The sequence below is a fragment of the Pipra filicauda genome, unplaced genomic scaffold (assembly GCF_003945595.2).
Source record: "Pipra filicauda isolate LSUMZ 115617 unplaced genomic scaffold, ASM394559v2 scaffold972_size43021_pilon, whole genome shotgun sequence".
NCBI classification, from domain to species: Eukaryota; Metazoa; Chordata; class Aves; order Passeriformes; family Pipridae; genus Pipra; species Pipra filicauda.
Window position 1 is genome coordinate 6,962 of NW_024105167.1, and position 21,412 is coordinate 28,373.

The 21,412-nt window shown below is 53.5% G+C and overlaps 2 long non-coding RNA genes across 2 annotated transcripts; one reads left to right on the top strand and one right to left on the bottom strand.

The window, feature by feature from the left end:
- Positions 1–4,068: 4,068 nt before the first annotated feature.
- Positions 4,069–6,287, top strand: LOC120322491. The gene is made up of 2 exons (XR_005562246.1): positions 4,069–4,416; positions 6,030–6,287. It is a non-coding gene; the product is annotated as an uncharacterized LOC120322491 (long non-coding RNA).
- A 10,754-nt stretch (positions 6,288–17,041) lies between these two features.
- On the bottom strand, positions 17,042–21,138 carry LOC120322490. Its single transcript, XR_005562245.1, has 2 exons — positions 20,442–21,138; positions 17,042–18,702 (listed from the first exon to the last, which is right to left on the bottom strand). It is a non-coding gene; the product is annotated as an uncharacterized LOC120322490 (long non-coding RNA).
- Positions 21,139–21,412: the final 274 nt, after the last annotated feature.

Consider the following 21,412-nt stretch of genomic DNA (forward strand, 5'->3'; position numbering starts at 1 on the left):
AGATTTGGGTACCTGGGGGGGACACCCCGTGTGGGGAGACCCAGGCCAGGCACTGGAACAGCCAAGGGGAGTTCCTGGAGAACAGACAGGATCAGGGGGACATGAACTGCTGGCACAACTACGAGAATGTGGCCCCGTTTGGCCAGCCTGGGAACCCCCATTTTTGGGGCAATCTCCCCAAATCCTCCCAAATATTCCCCTGAATCCCCAAATGCCTTCAAATCCCAGTAAAATGGTGGGGCTTTAGATGTCTTTGTTGAATGTCTTTGTTTTAAATTCAACAAATCAGCTCTTCCCACTGAATTTCCCAGGTCAGTTTGTGACCCCATGGATGTTTCTCCCACTGTGTTCACCCAGGTGCCTGTGGGGAACAAGGAGGATGTGGAGACCACCAGCCAGGTGTCTTCCCAATGTGGGAAGACATCACTTCTCCGATGGGTGATGGAGTTGGAGCAGCAGACAAAGCTCTTCCCACAGTCGAGGCACCTTTAGGGCTTCCCTTACTGGTGGGTCCATTGGTGTGAGGTCAAGGCAGAGCTCTGGCTGAAGCTCTTCCCACACTCGTCACACTTGTAGGGCCTCTCCCCACTGTGGATCTGCCGGTGGCTGACGAGGTGGGAGTTCTGGATGAAGCCCTTCCCACAGTGGGTGCAGAGGAAGGGCCTCTCCTCCGTGTGTGTCCGCTCATGCAGGAGGAGATTCCCGCTGGTCTGAAACCTCTTCTTGCATTCCAAGCACTTGTAGGGCCGTTCTCCAGTGTGGATACGCTGGTGGCAGATCAGGTTGGAGCTGCAGATGAAGCTCTTCCCACATTCCCCACACATGTAGGGCTGTTCCTCAGTGTGGGTGCACTGGTGGCAGATCAGGTGGGAGCTCTGGCTGAAGCTCTTCCAACAGTCCAAGCACTTGAAGGGCTTTTTCCTAGTGTGAGGCTGCTCATGGACATCCAGGTCAGGGCTCTGGCTCAAGCTCTCGTCGCCTTCCCGGCACAGGGTGGGTCTTTCCTCCTCAGAGCACCCTGGGCTGCCTTTGGAGACCCTCCTCCTGGGGTACCTTCGTGGCTTTCCCTCCCCGCTGCCTTCCTGCGCCGTGGAGCCCTTCAAAATGGCCTCTCCCACCAGGCTCTGCCGGGGGGATTTGTCCTCCGGGCTCTCCGTCCTCAGCTCGGGGCCTGGGGCAGGAGGGAAGAAGGACAGGGAGGGGATTTGCCTCCGGCCCAGAGGGAAGGCCAAGGACATCCCCCCAACTCCGGCCCCGGCAGGACGGCGGCAGCAGCGGGGTTGTCCTGCAGCCGGGGGCGATGCTCAGCTGGGAGATACAGGACAAGACAGGGGCAAAGGGGCACTGACTTCCTCCTCACCTGCCTGGGGGTCCTGGGGCATCTTCCTCTTCCTGGCAGCCTCCTCCTCCATCTGGCCAAGCTTTGGGAAGGAACTATTCTATGTAAACTCATTCCCTTCTGCCCAGAGTAACTAAAACTAATACACATATATCAGACTTACAGGCTCATGCCATAGAGTTTAGAGACAGACTTCCCAAAGGGATGAATTTTTCCTGGTTTAGGAGGGAAAACAAGGTGTGGGTGCATTGGGTTGGTGGTCCCTCTGTTACGACCCGCCCCAGGAAAAGGGGGGGGTAACCCAGGTTTTATCAATAATTCCTTTGGGGTGGATTAAAGCAAAACGACACTAAATAATCGGTGTCTGAAAACATATATTGACAAGATTTATTTTAACAATTTTGTATCAATAGGGATGTTAACATTTTGGGTGCTGTCATAACCTTTTGGGGGAGGAGGAAAAAAAATGCATGGGGGAGAGAAAGACAGGGTAAGAGTAAGGGAGAGCAAGAGAAAAAAAAGGTGAGAGTGGTATAATCACTGCCCACTGGATCCAGCGACGTCTTGATCCGCAGGCGGTGGGGGGAGAAGAAGAAGAATAACCCCGCCAAAACCCCGAAGTCACCAGTCAGTATCTATATCCTTTGCAGCTCCCCCAAGGTGGGGAGTTGTTTTCATAGGGTGGTGTCTCCCTTTTTGGCGCGGAGTTCGTGGTCTCTTCCCGCCTTTTCTTTTCGGGGCTTGACATCTTCTGCACTGGAGGAGGGGGGATGGGCCCAGTTGCCCATCAGAAAGTCAAAAGCCTGCAGAAGTCTCTTAGAATGCATAAATCATTAACTGTTCCAGTCTCTGACACCCTCCTGCCCAGCTCCATCTCTAGAAGTCACCTGGAATCACCAGGAATCACCTCCAAAACACCAAGATTCAGCCCCAAACAACCCTCTCAGCAGTGGAGTTCCCCCTCGCTGGTCTATCCACTTTAGGGTTCTGGGGTCCCTCCTGTGTGGGCTGCTGGAGGTCTCACATGTATTGGGGAACCCCCTCTCCAGGGTTCCCGCCCTCTCTGGGCTGCCGGAGATCCCGGAAATCCCAGGGGTCCTTCCTTTATGGGCTCCTCACTTTGCCATTCTGGGGATCCCCCTTCTCTGGGCTGCTGGGGGTCCCGGGGGTCCCGGGGGCTCCCCTCTCCGGGGTCCCTTTTAGGGTGGTCGGGGGTTTTCGGGGTCCCAGGGTCCCTTCTCCCCTGACTCTCGTCTTCGGGGTGCTGGCGATCCCATGGTGTCCAGCCCTCTCTCCAGGCTGCCGGGGGTCCCGGCTCCCCGCACTGTCCTCGCTGCTCCCCCCTCCTCTCCAGACTGCCGGGAGTTCCCCCTCTCCGGGCCCCCGTTTCAGATTCCAACCCCCGCCTGTCCCAGGGGTCCCCAAAGCCGGTGTGTTTGTCCCGTGTCCCCCCCACTCCCCGCCGGTATCCGGCGACCGCCACGTGGCTCCGGGGACCCAACATCCCCCTGCTCATCGTCGGGGCTGTGCCGGGAACCCACCCCGGGACCCCCAAAAAACACCTCCCGGGGATCCCCAATATCCCCCCAAGGGGCATTTGCGGCTCAGCTTTGGGGTTCTGCAAGATCCAAACATCCCCCCGCCCCCCCCCCCCAAAAGAATCCCAGAGTGCCTCAAGATATTTGGGGCGAGCTCCCCTTCCCCGGTCACCTGCGGGATGCGGGGGGCGATGCTCCCGGGACGCGGGGGCTGCGGATACAGCGGGCGGTGCATCCACGTGCGTTCTTTCTCCTCCTTCTCCTCCTCCCCCTCTCCCTCCTCCTCTCCCTCCTCCTCTCCCTCCTTCTCTTTCTCCTCCCCTCCTATTCCCCCTCCTCCTATTCCCGTTGGAGCTGGGGCAGGTCGGGATGGGGCAGCGCTGGGCTCTTGGCCGCTCCCGCCCGCACTCGGCCCCCGCCGCAGCCGCCACGGCCGGGACGGCGCGGGGGGGCCCGGCCTGGGCACCCCCCACCTCCCCTTTCCCCAAATTCCCGTCCCGGGCGGTGCTGGGGCCGAGGGGGGACCCTGGGGGGGTCCTGGGGGAGCGCTGGGCGCTGCGGGTCTGGCTGGCAACTGATGAGTCATCAGCGCTGCGCGCTCGGATTGGCTGAGCACTGCTTTGGGGGTGGGGCTGCAGGAAAGGGGGTTCTTTGCAGGGGAAGACATTTGGAGCTGGAAGGACTCCAAAGCTGAGCCGCAAATGCCCCTTGTGGGGATCGTGGGGGGTCCGCGGGAGGTGATTTGTTTTTGGGGGTGTCCCGGTGGCGGTTCCCGGCAGAGCCCCGGCGGTGGGCGGGGGGATGCGGGGTCCCCCCTCGCGGTGGGGGTTGGTCTTGTTGGAAATGATCCAACTTGCCTCAAATTGTAGTCAGTGGCAGCAGTTGACCGGGTTTCTTTTCACGGGCTCTTGTTGCTTTGATCTTTAAAGCACCCAAACTTGGAGTTTCTCTGCACTGGCTCTGATGAGCTAGCTTCCATAAACAAAGCCCGAGGGAGCTGAAGATTGGACATCTGGGATCTTAAATTCCTGGTCCTTCAAGGACATGTTGGAGGAACCAGAAGGTCCAGAGAGGATTAACAAAGACATTGCAGTCTGAGAGTTGGAGACCCTGTGTCTGAGGAGGAGTGCTAAGAGGACCAAAGAACGTGGACCAAATTAGCCAGTTAAGGATAGAATACTAATTAGAGTCTTAATTAATGAAGATAATTCCTTAGTTCATTAATTGGGGTAAATTAGAAGCAATGAACATTAATTTGTTTGTTTGTTCAAATGTAGAAATGTGTGAAAAGTCTGGAAAGGGACAGGTGTGGCTGGAACGATTGGCTCCCTGTCTCTGGGAGCCAGAACAAAGCAGTGCCTGGCTCACCAACACTTCCCAGGGGCGTTGGAGGGTTTCATTTCTTCCCAACGCTTTTCAGGGACAATTCTTGGTGAGCCAGGTGGGACAATGCTGTCGACCCTCCAGGGATTCCGGGACCCTGAGGACTCCAGCGAGCAGTGAAAATATTCTTCTGGGAGATCTCAGTCCCTGGATCTGGTGAGTTCAAAGCAAGATCCCTGGAATTTTATTAAGGCATTGCTGAGCATAGAAAAGGTATACCTAAGCATCCTAGAAATGGAGCTCTAGAACAGAATAGAATAGAATTGGGTTGTGAAAGTGATGATAGAACTGTAAAAGAAGGAGTGTGATATTTGGCTTATGAGAAGAAATCACTACTGACTGAGTGAAAGGGGGGGGTTCCAGGCCCTGGTGTGGTTCAGGGGGTGGGTTCCAGGCCCCAGGTGTGGTTCAGGGGGTGGGTTCCAGGCCCCAGGTGTGGTTCAGGGGGTGGGTTCCTGTCCCCAGGTGTGGTTCAGGGGGTGGGTTCCAGGCCCCAGGTGTGGTTCAGGGGGTGGGTTCCAGGCCCCAGGTGTGGGTCAGGGGGTGGGTTCCAGGCCCCACGTGTGGGTCAGGGGGTGGGTTCCAGGCCCCCCGTGTGCTTTGCCCACAGATCAGTCACACACAGAGCTCTTGCCCATAGAGCTGCTTTGGGGAGGGCTTTGCTCAGGTAACTGTGTTTGTCAAAGCCAATGGTCAGTGCTGGAGAAAGTGAAGTGTTTGGGGAGTGTGTGTTACTGGGAGTGTGTGTTATAGTATTAGAATCCTGTCTGACTCGGGGACGCCCATAATAGATATAAAAAAGAAAAAATTCACTTGTTGTAGAGTGTTAAATGCAGTAGTTTGTTCCTGTGTGCATTTTAAAGCATTTGGTGCACGTGAAATATTTGAAGGAAGGTCAATTGCCACAGCAGCTGTTAAGCTGGGATTGTGTGTTCAGAGCATTCTTTAGTGTCAGCTTTAGTGTTTGCAGGGGTTGGATTTGTGTTAATTGTGCCGATCTTCAATTAGTGATTAGTGAATTAGAGATTCAGTTTGTGGATTATAATACGGTTTTTCAGTTGCTGTTGTTTTGTAAGAGAAAAGAGAAGTGAACTGAAATCTCTAGATTTGTTCTTTGAACTGAGCAATAGTCAGGGTTTGGGAAGGTGTGGTTTGATGCCAGGGAGCAGCGGCAGCTGGGGAGGTTCCTCCAGCTGCAGGGGAAGGAGGCAGAAATGGTCCCAGTGAGAGAGGAGCAGAAGAAAGGATTTGGGTTTGGAAAGCTTTGGAGGGTTTAGTGTGAGAGCAGGCATTTGGAATGTGCGTGGGGAAGGGACAAACAGGAGCTGCCACAGCCTGGACTCCCCCCAGGGCTCCCGGCCAGGCAGGAAGGCTCCTGCCCTTGGAAGGTGTGGGGGGGCCTGGAGGTGTCATCCCCAGCTGAACCTCTGCTCCATGGACACTGGGGAGGGAGAACATGGATTTCTTGGGAGATCCTGGAGTGGCGTGTTGGGTTTGAAATAAGAGTAAAGGACAATTTAGTCAGAAACAATTCCTGTTGTTGGTGGCACAGGGCAAAAGGAAAATGGGCCTTTCTTTCAACCATTAAAATTTGGAATTGGTAAATGGGTGTTGGCCCTTCAATTTCTTTATGTGCCTGACTGTGCTGTACCATTCCTAGGCAAGAGATGTATTTAGTGAGTTAAATGACATTTGAAAAAGGAAAAATCCAAGTTTGTGGGTGCAGCTGCTCTGTCATTCCTGGGTTTTGGTGTCATTGTGTCACTCAGGGATCCTGAGGAGGGTGAAGCCCTTCTGTGCAGGACATGGAGATGGTCCCTGGCCTGTCCAAATGCATTAAATGCTGCTGCTGAAGGAGCCCCCCCAGTGATTTTATCTGCATTGACCCCCTGGAGCCCACGGGCACCTGCTCCTGCCTGGACAGAAACCAGGAGTTTCCTTGGACTGGTGTCCCCCAGGAAGGATGTTTTCCCCCCTGTTTCTGAGGCTTTTAATAGTCTTTGATCAATAAATATTTCTCCATGGGATTTCTCCTTGTGGTGTCTTCTTGAAGCCTGAAGCAAGCAGAGGAGGGGATGCCAAAGATCCGCCCTCCCCTCTCTATTGTCACTCTGCACCCCCCAGGCCCTTCCTCTGCAGTGTCCTGTCTCCCTGGACATCCCCCCTGGAACTTGTGCCCTTCCCTGCTGGCACGGGTGGGCACACCCCCCATCCCAGTCATGTTCCCAAGCACTGCCAGGGCCACCTGGGTGACCAGCAGGACATGAGTGGGGGTGGCTTGTGAGAGAGTCCCCAAAGGCTCCCTGTCCCCAGAGAGCAGAGCCACGGGGACCAGGGCAGCTCCCCCAGCAGGTCCCACTGCAAATGGCCCGGTTTGTGCTCCAGGGAGGAGGTTTTATGTGATAAGTAAGCGGCTATAAATTTAGGTTGCAAGGAATAACGAATTTATTAAAGCCACAAATAAGCAAAAACGGCCAGCCGGGTGACCAGAGGAAACCCCTTGTTCCTGCCGCAGTCCGCAAAAGGGGAACGAAAAAGAGCACTTCTTATACCCTCTTTCAGCCACCTCCCCCAGTGTCACGTCATTAGTCCATTGGTTTGTGGTTTCGTGGGCTAAGTCCTGTGTGGTTCCTCTTTCGCGGGCTGGTTCCAGGTTGGTTCCTCCGTTTGCGGGCCTGTCCTGTTACTGGGGGCACCAACCAATAGTCCAGTGGTCCATAATCTCCATAGACCCTGTGCTGGAAATTTCCACCGGGGTGACGGTTGATCAGCCTGATTCCTCGTGGTCGGCTTTCCCCTGTTTGTCTCCATATTGCTTTCTATTAATATACTCAGAGCAAACACTTTCAGAACAGCATAAGACAATATGCCAAGTCATCGTTGTGTTGTGGTTTGTTAGTCTGCAGCTTACAGATCTTATGGTTAGTTACTACATAACACTTGAACTTGTGATTACAACAAGGCACTTAATAATAACATAATAACTTTATTAACTCCTTCAATTTTGATCAGCAGATTTACTCTATGATTACCTATAACATTTTATCACAAGCAGGGGTTTCCAGGGCTGCCTCGTGCCCAGACACCTGGGGGCCATTTTGTGGTCAGGGACTGGTGGGCTGCTTGTGGTTCTGCTTAAAGTTACTGATTACTGCTGCTTACAGTCCTGCCTACCTGCTGCTCCACACAGCTCTGTTGGGGTTGCCCATTGCTGCTCATTGTTGCCTACTGCTCCTGACAGTTCTGCTTCCTCACTGCTGCAGTGCCAGGGTGAGCCGGGAAGAACGTGAGGTGGTGAGAGCAGCCTGGGCTCACTGCCAAGGGACCTTGCAGCCGGGGCAGGGAAACAACCTGACAGGGGGATGGGGACAACCAAGGGACTGCAGCAGAAAGCAAAGATGGCCTTTGAAGGAAGAAAAGAGCGAGGCCTGGCATGGGAGGAGCGAGGGAGTGGTTCTGCAAATCGAAGGCTCTTAAAAGGGCTCGTCCCTCCCATCCCGGGGTGCTGGAACCTGGTCACGAGTTGGGTGCACCCAACGCTGTTAATAAAGTTCTTTGTTTCACTTATTTGGCCATCTCCGAAATTTTAATGAGAGCTATTTCTCCCAGGGCAGGAGAACACCTCAGTGCCCCCTCACACACATGTGGTGTGAGTGAGAACAGCCCAGGGCAGAAACACCCACCTGCCCGGGGGCCCCAGCAGTGGGTCAGCACCAGGCTGCAAACAGGGCAGGGCAAAACTTGGCCCTGCAGACCCCACAACCGAGGCCAAAGAGAGACCAGCCAGGCCACCACCCCCAGCCCAGCCTATTGCACCTCCGGACACAAGAGTGGGGACCAAAGCTGTGCTTCTCCTTCCTCCTCTGCACCCAGGAGCCACAGCCCGGGGCACGATCCTGCCCCCAGCAGCACAGACTGCCAGGTCCCTGAGCCCCTGGGGCAGGAGCTCCTCGGGGCGCAGCCCCTGGGCCCTGCAGCACCACAACCTCCTGTAGGGCTGCCCCTGCCTGGGCTCAAACTGCCCAGCACGAGGGAAACCAGGAACCAGAGAGCAGAACTGGGGGCCTGCACAACATCAGCATTTCCTGCCCTGCACAGCCAGGACAGTTTTCCAGAGCTCACTTAAAACAGCCCCTCCAGAACTTTGAGTCCCAGCCTGCTCCCAGTCAGTCCTGGTCTCTCCCAGTATATCCCAGTTGCCCCCAGCTGCCCCCCCACCCTGAGCTGCCGTCGGACGCCGCCCCCCAAGATGCTGACGGGGGTCGGGAGCTCCGTGCTGGGGTTCCTCTGCCTGGGCCTGCATGGAATGAAGGGGCCAAGGTGACACTGCAGAACCCTGAGACATTTGGGAACCTCCTGCAATCAAGGGACAATTGGGAGCCTGCAGGGCCTCCTGGAAAAAAGGGACCCTGAGACACTGTGGAAACTCATGGAATCCAGGGGCCTTTGTGACATGGGGGCCTCATGGAACCAAAGGAACCTGGAAACATTTGGGGAAGTTGTGGAATCAAGGGACCATTGTGACACTGCAGGGCCTGATGGAATTACAGGCACACTGGGACACTGTGGCAGGACATTCCCCCCTGGAATGGGACCAAAACAATGCCCTATTTGCAAATGTATCAGTGCTGAGCTGAGAGGGGCCCAGGCCAGGCCAGGAGATGTTGGAACCAGTCTGGGTTCAACCCTGAATTAACATCCTGATGGTGAGGCAACCCCTGGAGTCCAAGGGCTGTCAGTCCATCACTTTATACTATAAAGTTCCAGTCCCCTTTGCCAGGGGCAGGTTCTTCCAACATAACCCCTCTTGGGGTGTATGAGTGGAGATTCCTCCCTTGGCTGGGGACCACCCCCAAGGTCAACCCTCGAGGGTGAGCAAAAGAGATCTCCCCAGGAGCCTTGGTCTGGGGGAGTTACATCAAATGTCAACTTAATAATTATTTCTTTTTTGCCAACTTTAGTATAATTCCTTCAATTATATTGTACTTATCCTGTACTACTGGTAGTTTTAGTGTTTATATTGTGTAGTAAATAATTCTGATTAAAATTTTTTGTCTGTTCATCTGTGATAATGAATAGTTCATTTTCTATATCTGATTTTCCATCATTAAAACCTGCAGGACAAAAGTGGTTCAATCACAGCTCTGTAATTCCTTAAATTCCAACCCTTGGCATAATCCGGGGCTGAGATTGGATCCAGCCGCCCCCAGGCTCCTCTCTGAGCAGGAGTTTAGAAAGCCAGGGAGTCCTTTCTGCACCTCGGGACTCAAGGGCAGGACTTCTTTAATGAACTTTGTCTAAGCCTTCCACTCCCACCGGCAACAGAGGATGACAGGGAAAAGGGAGGGGAAAGGGGAGAAAAGGTGGAAAAAGGGGGTGAGACCCTTTCAACTGTGCGGTTGAGGGGGTGGGACCCCCCAAACAGAGCACGGGGAAGCTGTGGTTTGACGGGACAATCGGAAAGGGTCAGGAGAGAAGGGAAAAGGGGTGGGATCCCCAAAACTGAGTGTGAGGGGGGCTGCGACCCCCAGCCTAAGTGGGAGGGGTTGTGTCATGGTTTGAGATGGCCCCAAAATCCAATTCCCTAGCTTCATTCCTCCTCCCACATCTCAACCTAATGTGAGATGGGTTTTTCCAGACAAAACACACCAGACTCAAAGTGGGGAAAAGGGAATATATTACAATGACTGTACAAATAAATACCATATCACATTATACACATGATCACAAACTATCTCTACCATGACATATATATTTACAATGGATCAGATCTCTTCTCCCCTCCAAATAAAAGTCCGGGTGGGAAAGAAGGACAGATCCCTTCCAGTCTCTGAACAGCAGCATCTTCTAAGGCAGCAGGTTTCTTCTCATGCATGCAGCAGCTGTGGCTGGCTTTTCTGCCAGCATCCACGAGGGAGGTATTCAAGTCTCTCTCTCAGCCCCATCGCCTCACAACCGAGGGGTCTTCCGTGGGCTTCGTAACCCCAGACAAGGTCGTTTCACCACGTCATATCACAAAGACACAGGGGGGTCTTCGTGACGGTCTGGTATCTCTTGCAGGGCCTCTGTGCCCTGTCTCTCCGGCTGCCACCGTGGCAGCAGTGCGAGGGGGGAGCCAAGGTCAACTCCCCCCGCATTCCATCTGGTCGTCCCGGACCAGCTCCGGGACGCTCTGAGCTTCTCAGCTCCTCTCTCTCTCCGGTGCTGTATGTCTAAAACTGCTTTCCAAAATAGGAGTCCATGTCCCTCTTCTCCAAGAGGGGTCTCAAGGGAGTCTTGGGGGAGTGTGGTACAGTCTTACCCCCAAGAACTCTGTAGCTCTCAGCTGCTGGCTCTCTTTTTTCCTCGGCTCTCCTTCCAGGAGTCTTCTCTGCGGTGCTGCATGTTGCTTCGGCTGCTCCTCCAGTTCAGGTTCTTATCTCTGGCTCTCTGCCACCGTTTCTCTGGTCAGCGTCGGCTGCTGCTCTGCGCCCACGGAGAAAACATCTCCCGGCATAACTACAGGCACCTAGCCCAGCTTTATGCTCTTCCAGGTCCCTGCAGTCCCCCAGCTAGGGGCTGGGAGGGGGCCAGAGGCCCCAAGGGGCTCAGAGCCCCTTCCTCGTGGCTCTACAACATGGCCACCTCTCCTCAAACAACCAAACTTCAACTCGTCTCTTCCGGTCTGGTTGTGATATGTTTACATTTCTGCAGGAGCGCCCATTGGGCAGAACTTCAAATCTTCCAGGGGTTTCCACCCCTTGGGGTCTACTACTTCTCTTAACCTCTGGGGAAAACAAGGTCCAAACCACTACAGGTTGGGAGCCCCCGGCTGAGCACGGAGGGTCTGGGGGTTGGGGGGACGTTGGGAAAGAGGAGGGAGAGGGGGGAAGAGGGAAGTGGGACAGAAGGTCGAAGGGTCCCTTTGTGTCCCACATCACATGAGGCTTGGAGGGATTCCCTGGAGCTCGGGGGGGTTGGATCCACACTGGGAGTGTCCCTGTCCATCCCTGGGGGTCTGATGGGACATGTCACAAGACCTTGCCCTTAAAATTTGGCGCTTTTCTCGTATAAAGTGCTGGACTGTCAGTCAGGTGTGTCCAGGTTGTGCCAGCCCAGCAGCCTTGGAGAAGTTCTCAGGGGTGTCACCTTTTTGTTCCTTTGCCCGGGGATTTTCCCAGCTCTGCCACATCTTCCCCTCCCTCTCAGGATGTTTCCCTTTGGGATTGAGGAGTCAGGCTGGTTTCAGCATTATTCAACCCAAAAGCAGCGTGACTCCCCTTCTTCATTTCCTGCCGGGGGTTTTGTAAACAGGGCCTTGTTGGAGTTGTTTTACCCCATTCCAGGCAGAGCATCCTGCTACAGGACCCCCATGGGACCCCCTACGCCCTTTCTCACCCTTTTCCTCACTGTCCCACCCGTTTCCCACCCTCCCTGCAATCCCCTGCTCCCCCCACAGCTCGGTTTGGGGGTGGCCCCCTCCCCCACCCTGCTCAGTTCAAGGTCTCAGCCCCTTCTCACTCAGTTTGACGATGCAAAGCTCGTCCCTTTTCCCCCCTCTCCCACCCCTTTCCCATCAGACCCCCAAACTCCAGCTGCCCCAGTTGCTCCCACTAAATCTGGGAGTCCTACCTCCCCCTTTCTCTCAGTTTTGTGGGTCCCACCCCCCTCCTTCTCCATTTGGGGACCCCAGCTGTTCCGATCCACTTCGATGCAGATGGGAACCAGGTTCTAAAACACTCCCATAAGCCAGGTTAATGCACAAACGAGGCCAGATGCTGGATCCCAAAACGATAATTCCACTTTGTTTTGGCACACAAAAGAGCAGAGAGAAAGAAGGGAGATAGGACAGTGGGACAAGCTAAGGGGAACTGTTAAAAGCACGGGACAGGAGTTAGCAGCACCATGAAGTGTCGCTGCCTTGCAAGCTGGTAGATCTCTGCTGGGCTTCTGCCCTGGTCGCCTTGTAGCCTCCGAGGAACAAACCCAACCCTAGGGGAAGGGGGTGGCAGCAGCTCCCGCAGCAGTCCTGCAACAGCTCCCCACAGTCCCCGGGCATGGTCTTAAATCCCCTTGCCGTGGTGTAGTGGTTTGAACCTTGTTTTCCCCAGAGGCTAAGAGAAGTGGTAGACCCCAAGGGGTGGAAACCCCTGGAAGTTTTGAAGTTCTGCCCAATGGGCGCTCCTGCAGAAATGTAAACATACCACAACCAGACCGGAAAAGAAGAGGTGTAGTTTGGTTGTTGTAGGAGAGGTGGCCATGTTGTAGAGCCACGAGGAAGGGGCTCTGAGCCCCTTGGGGCCTCTGGCCCCCTCCCAGCCCCTGGCTGGGGGCTGCAGGGACCTGGAAGAGCATAAAGCTGGGCTAGGTGCCTGTAGTTATGCCGGGAGATGTTTTCTCCATGGGCACAGAGCAGCAGCCGACGCTGACCAGAGAAACGGTGGCAGAGAGCCAGAGATAAGGACCTGAACTGGAGGAGTAGTTGAAGCAACATGCAGCACCAGAGAAAGGACTCCTGGAAGGAGAGCCGAGAAAAAAAGAGAGCCAGCAGCTGAGAGCTACAGAGTTCTTGGGGGTAAGACTGTACCACACTCCCCCAAGACTCCCTTGAGACCCCTCTTGGAGAAGAGGGACATGGACTCCTATTTTGGAAAGCAGTTTTAGACATACAGCACCGGAGAGAGAGAGGAGCTGAGAAGCTCAGAGCGTCCCGGAGCTGGTCCGGGACGGCCAGATGGAATGCGGGGGGAGTTGACCTTGGCTCCCCCCTCGCACTGCTGCCACGGTGGCAGCCGGAGAGACAGGGCACAGAGGCCCTGCAAGAGATACCAGACCGTCACGAAGACCCCCCTGTGTCTTTGTGATATGACGTGGTGAAACGACCTTGTCTGGGGTTACGAAGCCCACGGAAGACCCCTCGGTTGTGAGGCGATGGGGCCGAGGGAGCTTGAATACCTCCCTCGTGGATGCTGGCAGAAAGCCAGCTATCAGCTGCTGCATGAGATGAGAAGAAACCTGCTGCCTTAGAAGATGCTGCTGTTCAGAGACTGGAAGGGATCTGTCCTTCTTTCCCTCCTGGACTTTTATTTGGAGGGGAGAAGAGATCTGATCCATTGTAAATACATATGTCATGGTAGAGATAGTTTGTGATCGTGTGTATAATGTGATATGGTATTTATTTGTACAGTCATTGTAATATATTTCCCTTTCCCCCATTTTGAGTCTGGTGTGTTTTGTCTGGAAAAATCCATCTCACATTAGGTTGAGATGTGGGAGGGGGAATGGAGCTAGGGAATTGGATGTTGGGGCTATCTCAAACCATGACACGTGGGACCCCTGGATGCCCCCTGGCCCGTTCACCAGGATCCAAGCAAAGGTCTCCTGGCACCGAGATGGGCCCCGAGTGTCCCTTGGCTGCTTTCCCGGTCTCCAAGCGAGATCCGCCTGGCACACCTTCTCCCATTTCTTGATTGTAACAAGTTTTTCTCTGTTTTACTCCTCTGCCTGCCTCTGCTGGCTTGCTGGGTGCCTCCTGGAGCTTTTGCAAGGAGCTCGGCTCCTGCAGCAGCCCGGCTGTGGCATCAAGGCTTTTGAACTCTGCTAAGGGAAAAGGTGAAGTTGCTGTTGGGCCAATGTTCCATTGCTATTGCTAAGGGAAACTGTGAAGCTGCGGTGGATGGGGAGGATGTTGAGTTGCCCTGGAACTGGCCCAGTTGAATTAAAGTGCAGGTTGAAGGGTCGGTGCTGTTGCTAAGAGAGCAGCCCTGTTGCCGGGGAGCAGCCAATGGGGAGCTGCCCAGAGGCAGCCAATGGGGAAGCTGCGTGGTGGCGCGAAGGGACAGCCAATGGGAGAGTGCGATGGAGCCAAGTGTAGCCAATAGACAGCCAATGGGACAGCGAGTGGACGGGCAGCCAATGAGGAGCTGTGGCCGGGATGGTGCTGAGGGACTGCGCATGCTCTGGGCCAGTCCCCATGGGGGGCTTTTCCCAATTGTCCCCTGTTCAACTCCCTTCAGCCTCCAACACTGATCATTCCTGGCATCCCCCTGTCACTGCAGAGATCCAGATGGGTTCTGCACTTGCCCGCCCTGGGGGAGGGGGTGAGCAGGGCATAACCAAGCTCAGGTGTGGACACCTGACATTTCTGGGGGGACCTAGAAGAGAAGCTTTGGGCAAGGTGACTGTGGTTAAACCTGTCTGGCCATCCAGGGACAGCCAAGTTGCTCTCTCCCTTCCCCTCCTCAGCCAGACAACAGGAGAAGAGCAGGTGAAGAAATCCTTGGTCAACAGAAAGGGAGATTACCTGGAGAGAGGAAAGCAAAAAGCAAAGGCCACGTGCAGAAACAAAGAAAACCCCTGGGAGGCAAGAATTCAGTCCATGGAGAGGTTTCCTTGGAAGACAAATGTATTAATGAAGGACATGCACGTCTGCCCCCTGCCCACCTTCCTTTCTGCCTTCCTTTCTCTCAGTTTATTGCTGATCATGCCATCCCATGGAATGGAATATCCCTTGGGTCAGTCCAGCCCAGCTGTCCCAGCCATGTCCCCTGTGAAACACTTGCCCAGCAGAGCCCATTGGGTGGGGGTGGTTGCAGAGACGCTTCCTGCGGGGCCAGCACTGCCCAGGGACAGCCAAAGCCTTGGGCTGGGACCAACAGCGCTGCAGCCACGAGCACCAACCCAGCAGGACAGGGGCTGCTCTGGGCAAAGGGAACTGCAGCCCAGCCACAGCCAGGGCAGGGCTGCTCAGGGGGCTCTTCCAGCCTCTGGTATTCTGGGACTCAATGAATCTTTTCCTTGGAGAGCTCTTTGAAGGCCCAAGTGAGAGAGAGGCAGAAGCACAGCTGTCAAATGCACCAGGATAAACACAGCAGTTCCACTGAGGAACATTTCTGCCCTCAAGCTGGGAAAGGGCCTGTGAGGTCCCTTCTCTCTGCAGGAGCTGATGGCTCAGCCCGTGACTCAGGGCTGGGCCAGGGGCTCTCCAGCTACCCCTGCCCTGGCCTGTGACAGCCCAGCACAAGGCCCCTGGCTGGCACAGGCCCTGGGAGATCCCCTGTGCCTGAGGGCCTGGGCTCACTCCAGCAACGGGGCTTCTCTTTGGACTGCCCCGTCCCTCGTGCTGAGCGCAGGATGGGACAGCAGCAGGCACAGCTGGGCCCTGTCTGTGCCCACAGCTGAAAGGAGCAGCCTGGGCACAGCACGGGGAGGCTGCTGCTGGCAGGGCACAGCAAAGGGCCCGGGAAGGCTGGGCACTGGCACCCCCTTGTCCTTCCCTCAGCGTCACCCCCCCAAGGCAGTGCCCCCGGCAGAGCCCTGAGCCAGGCGGGAGGGACAGGATCTGCCTTCCCCGGGCTGGGGATCAGGGCTGGGCCTTTCTGCTGCCTCCAACCAAGCCAGGCTGTGCTCAACATCTCAGCTGCCTGCACAGAGCCTTTGCCTCCCTGCACTCACAGCCCCCAAGGATCTGCTGGAGAGTCCCTGGGGAGGCTTTGTCAGGAATGGCCCTTGGGGGGCTCCTGAAGGCTTCAAGGGACTGCAGGGTTTTCCAAGACCTTTGGGTTTTGCTTTGGAATCTCGCAGAAGTTTGTGCAATCCTGACCTCCAGTTCTCTGCTCTAATGAGTCCCTGAAGAGGCTTGGTCAGGAAGGGCCCTCAGTGGGGCTCGTTAATGCTTGAAGGGACTAAAGGTTTATTCAGGTCCTTTGCCTTTCCTTTTGACTCTGAGTCTAGGAGAGGTTTGATCAATCATGGTCTCCAATTCTGCTTTAATAAGTCCCTAGAGAGGCTTTGTCAGTAGGTCCTCCAGGGTTTTTAAGGAGCTTTGGGATTTCCTTTGGAAACTGAGCCTTTGAGAGCTTTGTGCAATCATGGCCTCCAATCCTCTCCTCCAACCAGTCCATGAGGAGCCTGTATTGGGAATGGCCCTCAGTGGGACCCATTAATGCTTTGAGATACTTTGGGTTTTCCTTCTGACTTTCACTTATGGACAGGTTTGTGCAATCTCCCCTCAGTACCTGAGGTTGAAGGACTCAGCACCAAAAGCCCCACGGGGCTCATTCAGATAAAGCAAGTCCTAACAAACCACAGCCCTTCCTGTGATTTTCCTCCAGTCTAGACAGTAAATTAGGAATGTTGTCCCATGGAATCAGGGGACCATTGTGACACTGCAGGGCCCCAGGGAACTCTTTTGCCTGCGACGAGGGTCAGCACAAGAGACACCGACACCAACTTTGGAGAACAAGTGTGTAATTTTACTGCAGTGCAAAGCAGCAAAGAATGACAAAAGGCTGAGCTCAGTAACGCACCTCATCGTTCCTACCAAGAGTGCCTGGAGTGAGTAGAAAAGATCCCTGCCCAGTTGCCCTCATCTGTTCCCCTCAGCCAGGCCCGCACGGCAGCAGGGGAGCCCCGGTCGCAGCCAAGGGTTGGAGAACCCCTCCCGGGCACGGGAAATCCCACCCAGGGCGTCCACTCGTAGGGGAGTGCTCCATCTCTGCTGGGAGGGGGTCCAGTTTTTCTGGCCTTGGATAAACAAGCTCACAGAGCTACGAGTGTGCAAAACCATCTGACTCCCTTCTCCTCCTGGGTTCCACCCAGAGCCTGACCGGGGCTTAAGGGGAAAACCCAGGCAGTCAACCTGCCCCATCTGCTGCCAAACAAGGCCACACATCCACTGCCAGGGCCTTGACCACTCTCTAAAGACAGGAAGATAAAGATCACATTTTGCTCACAATCAGACATAAGATTTGATTAATCAACACATACAAATATCATTCACTAATGAGCTGAGACTCACAGATCTCACTAATAAGCACATTTATTTTGTTCAGGGGCAGATACACGGGTAGTCTTTCCACACTACATCTTTGACCAACAAACATACACAGTTTTAGCTAAGGAGCAAATACAGGGATAAACAGACTGTTAGGTTGGAAGGTTCATCTAGAACTCAGTTTTGGCTCAGAGCCTGTTGTTAAGCCTCAGCACTTCAGCGACAGCCACACAGGGCTTTACATTACACACACAGTTTCCATATTCATTAGATATTCTCCCTTACTTAAGACATAGATGTTACTTTGCTTTACACAGTCACCCCCCCTATTGCAAGTCCTTAGTTGGTCCTTTGGGGTCTCCTTCGGGGCTCTCTGGTGGGTTTTTTGGTATCTGGTGCCCCCCAAAGTTGAGGTGTCCACTTCTTGACCTCGGTTCTGAGCAGACACAGTGTCATTACCTTTCACCACAAAGACTGGAACGTTTGAGTTTGATCTTCTCTGGGCCCACAGAGCTCAGCTTCCATCCTGTTTGCTTAGTTACATCCCTGATCCAATTCTCCAGGACCTCTCCAAGATTACAGTTCTCCTTCCTTGGCCATAGAGAAATGTTGGGAGCAGTCTTCTATATCCCACATCAAATCCCCCCTTTTTTCAGACTAAGCTCCTGAAGGGATAGAGTGTCTTAGGAGCTTTATTTCATTTTACAGCTCAAGGCATTAGAACAGCTACAGCACTGAATCCTGATGCAAGCTAAAATACAAATGCCCTTCCAGCTTTGGGGCAACCCTTCACAGGTGTTATTTCCACACACCAATCCCACCCCGTTCCTTTGGGGACCGGCCAAGGATCAGTCATTTCCCCAGCAGGAAGGGTTTGAGGACATTGGGGGTGATTTCCCACAAACGGGCCACTCTCATTAACACAATCCACTTGTCCTGTTCCTTTAGTGGGGGTTACAGCTTTGGACACAGGCAGGATTGTCAGAGGTGGTGGGGGGTACTTGCACACTAACTGGCGGGTCTACTTTTTGGGGAACACAAGTGCTCACCCAGTGACCAGGAATCATTTCTGCCAGAATAAGGAAGGCAGAAATGGTGAATGGCTTCCTTGTCTTTTCAGGTAAAGGAGTGCACACCCAGCAATCCCTTGGAGGCAACACTTGGGCCACATTTGAGACTAAAAGGAGATGTAAATTTTGCTCCCAAGTCAAGACCCAATTAACTATTGTCAGGAGAGCCAAAGCAGACTTAAGCATTTGGTTTCCTCTCAGACAACCTCTCAATTACCCAAGGGGCTCTGGCCTTTGGAATTCTGCAATAATGCATCCCTGACTTGACTTGTTGGACCACTTCTACAATCAAGTGGGCACCTCTGTCTGATGACATTCCCAAATGTACCTCGAATCCAGGGATTCTTGGATTCAACAGTATTCCACTCACTTCCCCAGCCCAGTTGGTGTGACAAGGAAAAGCCTCTGGCCACCCAGAGAAGGTATCTCCCAAGACTAGGAGATCTTTACACCCCCCTTTTCTGGGCAATTCAGTCACATCCATCTGCCAATATTCACCTGCAACATTTCTACATTTTCCATCACCTGTTCCCATTCCAGTGGCAGGGTTTGGATTATTTCTCTTCCACACACCACACTGCTGACTCACTGCTTGTACAACTGGGGTCAGTTTTGGACCTAGAACCCACTTGTGCAAATGTTACAGTGCAGAAACCAATACAAACACAAAACAAGGATCAGTGGAGAAAACAAAGCCAGAGACCAAATGGGGGAACACCAAATAACCCACCCAAAGAGCTGGAAGATCCACACGTCTTAGAGGGACAGGATTCCCCAAAAGAATGCCTATTTATCCAATGGGATCTTCCCCCATCCCAGACCAGTCCAGGGATCGGTGGTCTTCTCCAGGAAAGTCCTGGGGCTGGCGTGAAGATCCAGAGATCCCTCGGATCCACGGGACATCAGGCAGAGGGTCCCATCTGGGGCCAGAAATGGTGCCCAAAAGCAGCAGAAAGCAACTCCTTAACCCCAGCTGGGAGGTGTTAAGAAGCAGGCATTCTTTAGGGCAGCGTGCTGGACGCCTGCAGGAGAGTTCTTCTAATCCAGCCTGCTCAGGGACACAGGCAGGGCTTGGGATTACACACACTGATTCCAGAGGCATTGGATATTCCCCCTTACTGAACACATGTCCATTACTGTGCTTTACACAGTCACACCCCTATTGCAAGTCCCTATTTGGTCATTTGGGGTCTTCTCTGGGGGTCTCTGGTGGGTTTTTTGGCATCTGGTGCCCCCCAAAGCTCAGGTGTCTGCTTCTTGACCTCGGTTCTCAGCATCACTGGTTTTCCCCACAGAGACCGTCATGTTTGGTTTGATCTTCTCTGGGTCCCCAGAGCTCAGCTCACATCCTGTTTGCTTGAGTTCCAGCCCTGATCCAATTCTCCAGGACTTCTCTAAGATTCTATTGTTCCTTATTTGGCCAGAGCAGAATCTTGGGAGCAATGTTCTACTTCTCCCAAACCAAGGCTCCCCCTGCACCAGCCACTGCCAAACAAGGCCAGACATCGACTGCCATGGCCTCGACCACTCTCTAGATACAGAAAGATAAAGATCAGATTTTGCTCACAATCAGACATATTTTGTTAAGGAACAGATACAAACAGGATTCACTGATGAGCCCAGACTAACAGATCTTCCTAAGAAGCACACCTGTTTGGTTCAGGAGCAGATACACAGGTGGAGTCCCATCACACCACATTTGTACCAACAAATAGACCCAGTTTTAGCTCAGGAGCAGATACATGGAGACACAGCCCATTAGGTTGGAAGGTTCATCTAGAGCTCAGCTTTGGCTCAGGGGCTGTTGTTCAGCCTCAGCACTTCAGTGACAGCCACACAGGGCTTTACATTACACACACAGTTTCCAGATTCATTACAGAGTCTTGCTTACTTAATACAGACACTTGTAGGCAACACTCGGATCACATTTGGCACTAAAAAGACATGTAAATTTTCCTCCCATGTCAACAGTGTTTGAACTGTTGTCAGAAGAGCAAAACAAGAGTGAAGCATTTTGTTTCTGCAGTCAAGTGGGAACCTCTGTCTGATGACATTCCCAAAGGCATCCCAAATACAGGGAGGATTGCACTGAACAGGATTGCAGTCTCTTTCCCAACCTGCTTAGTGCAACAAGGAACAGCCTCTGGCCACCCAGAGAAGGTATCCCCCAAGACTAGGAGATCTTTACACCCCCCTTTTCTGGGCAATTTCAGTCACATCCATCTGCCAACATTCACCTGCAGCATTTCTGCATTTTCCATCACCTGTTCCCACTCCATTGGTAGGGTTTGGATTATTTCTCTTCCACACACCACACTGCTGACTCACTGCTTGTACAACTGGGGTCAGTTTTGGACCAAGAACCCACTTGTGCAAATGTTTCAATAATTTGCTTCACTCCAAGGAATACCCTCATGTTCCCCATCCACCAGGTCACAGAGATTGGCTCAGGGACTATTATTTGCCCACTTGGGGTAACTGCCCAGCCTCCTGGAGCAAATTTTGCTCTAAGGTTTCAAGGAGTTGACAATCCTTAGCACTAGACTCATTTTCTTCTACTGGGAGAAGGATCTCTGTCAGGATCTCTGACCTGGTGGTGGGGAGTTCTGTGCATCCAGAGAATTGTTTTCCATGCCGGACAAAGCTGCCCCCACTGGGAAACAATTCCCAACCAGGACTTTCCAAGGGGCTGTCTCCTAAGTCAGCTCTGCCCCAATACACTTCTCCTCTAGTCTGGAAGCAATCCCGCTCTGGGCTTCCTTGGCTGGGGCTGGGGCAGTTGACAGGTTGCTTCTTTCCTTCCTGGCCCAGCCTCCCTTGTCCTTGGAGAATTTCAAAGCCCACGGAGGCTCCTGGGCTCTGGACTACTTGCACTTTGTGTTTGGGATACCCCATATCCACTCAGCCCAAGGAAATTCCACAGGGCCACAGTCTGACCCCAACGTTGCTGCTCAGCATCAGTGGCTATCAAAAGATCATCCCCACACTGCAATAAGGCTCCAAGAGGGTGGGTTTGGACTTCTCCATTCCTCCAGTCCCTTTGCCAATTGAGTTCCAAATACTGGGGGGCTATTTTTAAACCCCTGCAAGAGGACCACCAAAGTCAGATGAGTTTTCCTCCCCATCTTTGCATTTTCCCATTGGAAAGCAAAAAGCTCTTGACTTTCCCAACTCAAAGGGAGACAGAAAAAGGCAGCTTTCGAATGTAATCCTGTGAAACATATTAAACTCTCATTTAGGGGAGTTAGCAAAGTGTAAGGATTCGCTACAACTGCTTGTATATCTTCTACTCTGTTCTTTATAGCTCTAAGGTCTTGGACTAACTGGC